Below are 9,201 nucleotides of genomic sequence, written 5' to 3'. Positions count from 1 at the left end.
GTAGGGATCTACAGCCAATAAAAGTGATTCCTTTTGCTTTAATAATATGAGCATTTTCTTGTCTGCTGTTCCTCACTGGGAATTTTATGCAACTGGTAACATTTCGCCACGAGTGCGGAATTAGTTTTGCATATCACCCGGGATCCGTGGGGAGAGAAAAGAAGTCAGAAACTAGATGTTTGATGTAAATGCCATGGTTTAGTAATGTTGAAATTTGTTTAGCACATCTTGATGATCGGGAATGCTGGCGAAGGGTCTCGGTAACATGGTAACTACACTTATTATGTTGCACAGTCTGAAGATTCTTATACAGGCAGTCCTTGGGCTACAAACGTCCGACTTACGAACAACCCATAGTTACGAACCACCCCCGTAAAGCCTATAATATTAAAAATTTGAGTTACATATAATGGTTTGTAATAACAAACAGGCGCTACTTTGCGTTGCGCATGAAAACATCGCGCATCTACAGCGGGTCGTCAGCTCGTGAGCCTGAAGTAGGACTAAGACTTCCTTCTTTTCAGTCGGACCATGTTGCTGTTAAGTGTCTTGAGTCGTGTGTTACTGTATTTGGCTTTAATTTTTTTTTGTTTTTACCCTCGTAACCATGGCACCAAAGCATCAACATGATGCAAGTGATGGTGATGCATCAAAGAAAAGAAAAACAATCGCGCTTGAACTAAACTGGAAATAATAAAGTGATCGGAAAAAGGTGAAACACCGACAAACATCGGAAAAGCGAACATTAAAGTTTCTTTAATGTTTTTTGAACCTACACACATGCTCACACACACACTTTATCCTCCTCCTCCTCCTCTCTCTCTATTATATATACTGTAGTTACATGTATTATTTTTATTGTTGTCATTATTACCATTATATCATTACATCCATCCATCCATCCATCCATCTTCCTCCGCTTATCCGGGACCAGGTCGCGGGGGCAGTAGTCCAAGCAGAGCCCCCCAGACTTCCCTCTCCCCGCACACCTCCTCCAGCTCCTCTGGGGGAACCCCAAGGCGTTCCCAGGCCAGCCGGGAGACGTAGTCTCTCCAACGTGTCCTGGGTCTGCCCCGAGGCCTCCTCCCAGTGGGACAAGCCCGGAACACCTCCCCAGGGAGGCGTCCAGGAGGCATCCGGAACAGATGCCCGAGCCACCTCAGCTGGCTCCTCTCCATGCGGAGGAGCAGCGGCTCTACTCCGAGCTCCTCCCGGGTGACTGAGCTCCTCACCCTATTCCTAAGGGTGCTCCCAGCCACTCTGCAGAGGAAACTAATTTCTGCCGCTTGTATCCGCGATCTCATTCTTTCGGTCATGATTCAGAGTTCATGACCATGGGTGAGGGTAGGAACGTAGATCGACCGGTAAATTGAGAGCTTCGCCTTACGACTCAGCTCCTTCTTCACCACAACAGACCGGTACAATGACCGCATTACTGCGGACGCCGCACCGATCCGTCCGTCAACCTGCCGCTCCATTTTTCCCTCACTCGTGAACAAGACCCCGAGATACTTAAACTCCTCCGCTTGAGGGAGCAACTCCCCCCTAACCCGGAGGGGGCAATCCACCTTTTTCCGACTGAGAACTATGGCCTCGGATTTGGAGGTGCTGATTCTCATCCCCGCCGCTTTGCGCTCGGCTGCAAACCTCCCCAGTGCACGCTGCAAGTCTTGACTTAATGAAGCCAACAGGACCACATCGTCCGCAAAAAGCAGAGACGAGATCTCGCGGCCACCAAAACAGACACCCTCCGTTCCCTGACTGCACCTAGAAATTCTGTCCATAAAGATAATGAACAGAATCGGTGACAAAGGGCAGCCCTGGCGGAGTCCAACATGCACCGGGAACAGGTCTGACTTACTGCCGGCAACGCGAACCAAGCTCCTGCTCCGGTCATACAGGGAACGAACAGCCCGTAGCAACGAGCCCCGAACCCCATAATCCCAAAGTACCCCCCACAGGATGCCACGAGGGACACGGTCGAATGCCTTCTCCAGGTCCACAAAACACATATGGACTGGTTGGGCAAACTCCCACGAACCCTCCAGCACCCTAGTGAGGGTATAGAGCTGGTCCAGTGTTCCACGGCCGGAGCGAAAACCACATTGCTCCTCCTGAATGCGAGGTTCGACTATCGGTCAGATTCTCCTTTCCAGTACCCTGGCATAGACTTTCCCAGGGAGGCTAAGGAGTGTGATCCCCCTGTAGTTGGAACACAATCTCCGGTCCCCCTTCTTAAAAAGAGGGACCACCACCCCGGTCTGCCAGTCCAGAGGCACCGTCCCCGAACTCCACGCGATGCTGCAGAGGCGTGTCAGCCAAGACAGCCCCACGACATCCAGAGACTTGAGAAACTCGGGGTGGATCTCATCCACTCCCAGAGCCTTGCCACCGAGGAGTTTTTTTGACTATCTCAGCAACTTCAGCCAGGGTAATGGACGAGTCCCCCTCCAAGTCCCCAGCCTCAGCTTCCTCTACGGAAGGCGTGTCGGAGGGATTCAGGAGATCCTCAAAGTACTCCTTCCACCGCCCGAGGACATCCTCAGCTGAGGTCAGCAGCGCACCACTTCCATTGTAAACAGTGTTCGTGGAACACCGCTTCCCCCCTCTGAGTCGCCGGACGGTTTGCCAGAATCTCTTTGAGGCCGACCGAAAGTCTTCCTCCATGGCCTCACCGAACTCCTCCCAAGCCCGAGTTTTTGCCATGACGACTGCCAGAGCCGCGCTCCGTTTGGCCTGTCGGTACCTCTCAGCTGCTTCAGGAGTCCCATGAGCCAGCCAGGCCCGATAGAACTCCTTCAGCTTGACGGCATCCCTTACCTCTGGTGTCCACCACAGTGTTCGGGGATTGCCGCCGCGACAGGCGCCGGAGACCTTACGGCCACAGCTCCGAACCGCCGCCCCGACAATGGAGGCGTAGAACATAGTCCGTTCAGACTCAATGTCCCCCACCTCCCTCGGGACCTGGTTGAAGCTCTGTCGGAGGTGGGAGTTGAAGACCTCTCTGACAGGGGCCTCCGCCAAACGTTCCCAACAGACCCTCACTATGCGTTTGGGCCTGCCAGGTCTGTCCAGCTTTTTCCCCCGCCATCGAATCCAACTCACCACCAGGTGGTGATCAGTTGACAGCTCAGCCCCTCTCTTCACCCGAGTGTCCAAGACATATGGCCGAAGATCAGAAGAAACGACTACAAAGTCGATCATCGACCTCCGACCTAGGGTGTCCTGGTGCCAAGTGCACTGATGGACACCCTTATGCATGAACATGGTGTTTGTTATGGACAAACCATGACTAGCACAGAAATCCAATAACAACTCACCACTCGGGTTCAGATCAGGGAGGCCGTTCCTCCAGGTGTCACTGTCGCTACCCACGTGGGCATTAAAGTCCCCCAGTAGAACGACAGAGTCCCCAGTGGGAGCGCTTTCCAGCACGCCCCCCAGGGACTCTAAAAAGGCCGGGTACTCTACACTGCCGCTAGGCGCATAAGCACAAACGACAGTGAGAGACCGTTCCCTGACCCGAAGGCGCAGGGAGATGACCCTCTCATTCACCGGGGTAGACTCCAACACATGGCGGCTAAACTGGGGGGCTATTAATTAGCCCACACCCGCCCGCCGCCTTTCACCCTGGGCAACGCCAGAATAGTGGAGAGTCCACCCTTGGTCGAGAAGAGTGGTTCCAGAACCCAAGCTGTGAGTGGAAGTGAGCCCAACTATATCCAGACGGTATCTCTCAACCTCCTGCGCTAGCTCAGGCTCCTTCCCCCCCAGTGAGGTGACATTCCAAGTCCCAAAAGCCAGAGTTGGCGCTCGAGGTTTGGGTCGGCCGGGCACTTGGCCCCGACCACCGCCCAAATCACAACGCACCGGCCCCTTATGGTTTCTCCGGCAGGTGGTGAGCCCACCGAAGAGCGGCTCCACGTTGTGGCTTTGGGCTGAGCCCGGCCAGGCCCCGTGGGCATAGACCTGGCCACCAGGCGCTCGCATGCGAGCTCCCCCCCCAGGCCTGGCTCCAGGGTGGGGCCCCGGTGACCCCATACCGGGCAGGGTGAACGAGATATATCATTACAGATATATAGAGATATCTGTAATGATATATCATTACACACACACACACACACACACACACACACACACACACACACACACACACACACACACATTTTCAGAACCGCTTGTCCCATACGGGGTCACGGGGAACCGGAGCCTACCCGGCAACACAGGGCATAAGGCCGGAGGGGGAGGGGACACACCCAGGACGGGACGCCAGTCCGTCGCAAGGCACCCGAAGCGGGACTCGAACCCCAGACCCACCGGACAGCAGGACCGTGGTCCAACCCACTGCGCCACCGCACCCCCCTATATATCATTACATTGTATTATTATTACTGTATTATGTTAAAGATGTTTTATTGTATCCAGAAGTGTTTCTTTAATGTTTTTTATGCATTGAAAGGTACACAACACACTATATACTAAGACAAACATTTGATTGACTGACATTAGACACGAACCGTACCTAACTGTTTCGACTTAGGCACAAATTCGACTTAAGGACAGACTTAGGAACGGAACTCGTTCGTAATCCGGGGACTGCCTGTTTCCATGGATTTATAAAAGCAACATAAATGCCATCAGGGTGTGAAATTGTTCAGAGAATCTTTCTGTCCAGTAACGTTTCCCTTGTAGGAATTCATGTGGTGGGACACAAAATATGTTTTTACCCTAAATCAATACACTTATTTACAGCAGTAAAGATGTGGTGTAAAACAGAGTAAAATGCAGAAAGTACTCTAACCGTGAATTGACACCAAAAAACACAAGTTTAGCCAGTGGCATAGTTACATTCCTACAGCTTTTTAAATCACTGCTTCCTCTTCCTTGCACTGGCTGCAGTTGGAGGTCTCCTTTGCTGGCAGCATGAGGTGCTGCGCTGTGTAACACAGTGCAGCTGCTTTCCTATGAATAAGCACTACGGTAACAGTCGACCGAGCTGTGGTAAATGGAAGTACTCATGTCTAGAGTGTAGAAGACTAAGGAGGTAAATAAGGAGGTAAATTGCTGATCAGCGAATCATTAAAGTGGACCTTACTGGAGGTGTACTGTGTGTATAATTCTGTGTGTATGATCGTAAAGTGTGTGTTCAGCGTGTGCTGTGTTGAGCGTCTACTGTAAGTGCGGCATTGCCTGGAGGCCTAACTGTCTGGGGAGACGTTGTCCTGGTAGCGCCTCCACCCTGGGACCCGGGGAGAGCAACAGGTGCGGAGACCGTGACGTTGGAGGGACGGAGAGGGACGGAGGACGCGGACGGAGCGAGGACCTGTCCACCGGACACAGGGAGGCCAACGGTGCGAGAAGTGACAGCGCAGGACACATCCAACAGCTGTGAGTACGGTAAAAACGGGGTCACTAAGAGGTAATCTTTACTATGAATTGGGCACAGATGTGTGGTTTGGGACACACAGGACGATGAGGTGTGAAAGGAGTGACGACAACCGTTTAAGTGCCGTGTTGGTCGATAAAAATAACGAGCCGTTTGAGCGTGTTGTTGGAGTGCAAGCAAATTCTTTCCTCATTTTAATCCAGAGTAGTAAAACGTGTGTGTGATTTGCAATAAAAAATCAGTACGCGGTTCGTGTGTGTGTGTGTGTGTATCTGTGTGTGTGTATAGAGGTGGTGTTGGGGTCATTTTGGTGACAGTGGTGACAGAAAGTAAATACGGTGTTGTATGAGGGTGTGTGATCCCTGTGGGGAAGGTCATTATTACTGTGTAAAATGTTAAACTAAGTGAATAATGTAAATGTTAAACCTCAACCTATAAAATGAATAAATTACCATGATTTACACCCCTGACTCTACTTACCTACTTGGTTTAACCAGTTTAACTTGGGACTCACTTATTTTTACACCTTTACACTACTTGTGTGTTTCTACTACACGCAACATATGGAATCGATCGTTACACACCTATTACGTCACATGAGAAACACTGATCCGCATTAAATGACCGTTTTGTGGTAAAACTAACGGACACGGGGGGTACGCACACTTCCAAGCAGCGCTGCGTTTGAATCACGCTGGAAACTATTTTTAAAACCAGCTACTATTAATATCCATGTTTTTCTTTTGTCGAGCGTCTGTCTAAATCTGGAGCTTTCACTGCCATTAATTTTACAGCGGGATGATGTAAAAGCAGGAAAAATTACCCCATGGCACCGAGAACAAGGCAGCGTGTGGCGATGCTGTCAGTCCTCAGTGTCTGTACCTGCTTATTCGGAGGGGGGGGGGGGGGGGGGTTTACCATGGTATTAACACCAGTGGTGTGCAGTCCCCAGCCTGTCCCTTCCCCTCGACATCAGCAACGGTTACTCCTGTAATGTTACCCTGCTGTCTTCAGTAAATAGGGGTAAACATCTGTTTGTGAGTGACTTTGGAGGAAAGTGTCATTTCCAGTAATAAATGTAAATGAAATGTGAGCGAGGGCGGTGTCACCGCGCAGCTTTCCAGATCTTTCCACGGGGGCCGCACCGCGCCGGACGTGTTGCTCAACGCGGTACGTGTTTGGCCACGAGGAGGAACAGAGCGCCGATTGTGTTCGAAGCTCATTTGTTTGCGCCTTCCTCCTTCCCTCCCTCCCTCCGCAACACATGCAAACGGTGCTGGAGATGCAGGCGGCTCCTCATCACCCTGCAGTCTCCAGTAAAGAGGAGCTTCTCCTTTCTCTCTCCTGTACGTGTGTCCACGTCTCTTTTCCTTTCTGCTCTTTCGCTTGCTCACCGGGGCGTCCGTCCCCTGTATTCCGCTGCTCGCTGGCAGTGTTGTGCAGTGTGACCGTGGTACCGATACTGTGTGACTGGTCCCATTTCAAAAGTGTCCTCCTTTTCAGATTTCTGCCTTTCGCCGTGACTTCCGGGCGAGGAGATGTCCAGGGCCCTCCTGCTGGTCGTCGCACTCGCTCTGACATCGTCACCCGGTCAGCGTCGGAGCACCGGGTCAGCTCACGTGGGCTACGCTGGACCGCCTGTGGACCGCGCACACCCAGGAGGCAAAGCGGAGGCCTCCGTTCCTGTGCAGCATCGCTATGAGGAGGAGGAGGAGTCCCATGTAACACCAGGGAAGCAATGTAAGGCCTGGGTGGTGGGGGTTGGGGGTCACTTACACCAGGGGTCGGGAACAACTTTATTTCCTGGACATTTCTGCCATCACTCAGCCATAGAAGTGAACACACTGCTGGTGGGAAAAGTTGCTAAATACATTGAATACAGTGAGTACAGTAACACTGAATTCAGCCAACATGGTCAATTTTCACTATATGCTGGGTAATCCAGGTTCAAAGGCCATTGAACTAAAAAATGTGCCAGTAAAATATTACAGACGAGTATAAATACGGTTTTAGACATATAAGCATTTACATTTATTTATTTAACAGACGCTTTTCTCCAAAGCAACTTCCAATGAACTCTATGTAGTGTTATCAGACCACACACCTTATTCACCGCGGTGACTTACACTGCTAGATACGCCACTTACAATGGGTCACTCATCCATCCATCAGTGGAACACACTCTCTGTGAACCTGAACAGCATGTCTTTGGAGTGTGGGCGGAAACCAGAGCACCCGACGCAGACACGAGGAGAACATGCAAACTCCACACAGACTGAGTGGGCATCGAACCCACGTCCTCTCGCACCACCCAGGTGCTGTGAGACAGCAGGATATATACATGTGATTAGTGAAATTTATAACTAATAGAGAAATACACAACTAATGTGATTAGTGATTTTAGTGTGAGTCCTCTGCTGGACCTGCGCCTCCTCTCTTTAGGGACAGATGCTCGTCTGGCCAAGGACAGTAAACTGGGCATCTTCATCGCGGCTTCGCTGGGAACGCTCACCCTCATGGGCACCGTCTACTGCATCTACAGCCACTTCTACACCAAGAGCCCGTACTCCCACGCGCAGCTCCGGGACGACGCAGGTACCCACGCGTGTCCTCGCGTCCTCAGCGTCCGCCCCTGCGTCCACCCCACTCCCCCCCCACATTCGTGGGACGGCAGCGCATGAACCCAGTCAGAGCCAGTCCGCACCAGTACTCGGCACTTTAACACTTTAATAAAGTATCAGATATTTTTCACTGCTCATTTAGGGCTTAAGAGATGCAGGTAACGTGACCTGAGTGCTAAGCGGTCAAAATCTCAGAAACATATTTTTGGACCTTTTCCTCTTGCTGCTCTTATTTTCTAAAAGGTTTTAAGATAGTGGGGAATGACCTGAGATGGTCTGCTGCTTTTAGTTTCGTGGGTTAGGGTTGCCGTACCCAGGGCCGAGGTGCGGTAAAACGTGACTCTCTCCTCTCTCCTTCTTAGAGCTGACCCTTGAACTCACGGACCCGTCCACCTCCTTCCTCCCGAGCGACGGGGCGCCGGCGAACGGGGACGATGGGCCGTGGAAGGCCGGCTACGGCTCCATGTCGGACGCGCCCTCCGTCATCCCCTTGCCGCCGGCGCAGACCCTCGTACCGCCCGCAGCGCCCTTCCCCCCGCGCTCCCTCTGCCGCACCCCCCCTCTGCAAACCATCTCCGCTCGAGATCTAGAGAAAAGCTTTGTTTGACAGACGACTTGTAGAAACACCCCAAACCCACTCCGCATGAGTCCAGTTCCATCAATCGCTTAGTGTGTCAGGGTATCTATATGTTATTATAAACGGATATTTCGAAAAGTATACACATTATAGGGTCAGTGATATTGTTGGGGTAACTGGTAGCGTGGCGGTTAGCGCTGCTGTTGCCTTTGGCCCTTAGAGGTTGTAGGTTCGAATCCCATGTCTGGCTTGAGTAAGGTACTTACCCTGAATTGCTGCAGTAAAATTACCCCACTGTATGAATGGGTCAGTAATTGTAAGTAGATTAATGTTGTAAATCACTTTGGAGAAGAGTGTGAGGGCAATTAATGAATGTTAACAGTAGCTGTAGGAGCATCTTAGTTCATGTTACTTTTACAGTGTCGTACCGTATGAACGTGTGGGTACCATTCGGCTTGGTCTCCTTTTGTGTTTTACCCGACGTGTCCATAAAATAAAATAAAAAAGTGTTTTTGAACTAAATGCTGTGCCGGCGTACGAGCCGCAGGCGTGGTTTGTCTCCTGCTGAGTGCCGGAGAGTCCGTGTGTCACGGTGTTCCCTTAATATCAAATGTAAG

Source organism: Scleropages formosus, chromosome 20 (assembly GCF_900964775.1).
Source record: "Scleropages formosus chromosome 20, fSclFor1.1, whole genome shotgun sequence".
In the NCBI taxonomy this organism is placed as follows: Eukaryota; Metazoa; Chordata; class Actinopteri; order Osteoglossiformes; family Osteoglossidae; genus Scleropages; species Scleropages formosus.
Note: the sequence above shows the minus strand (reverse complement) of the source record.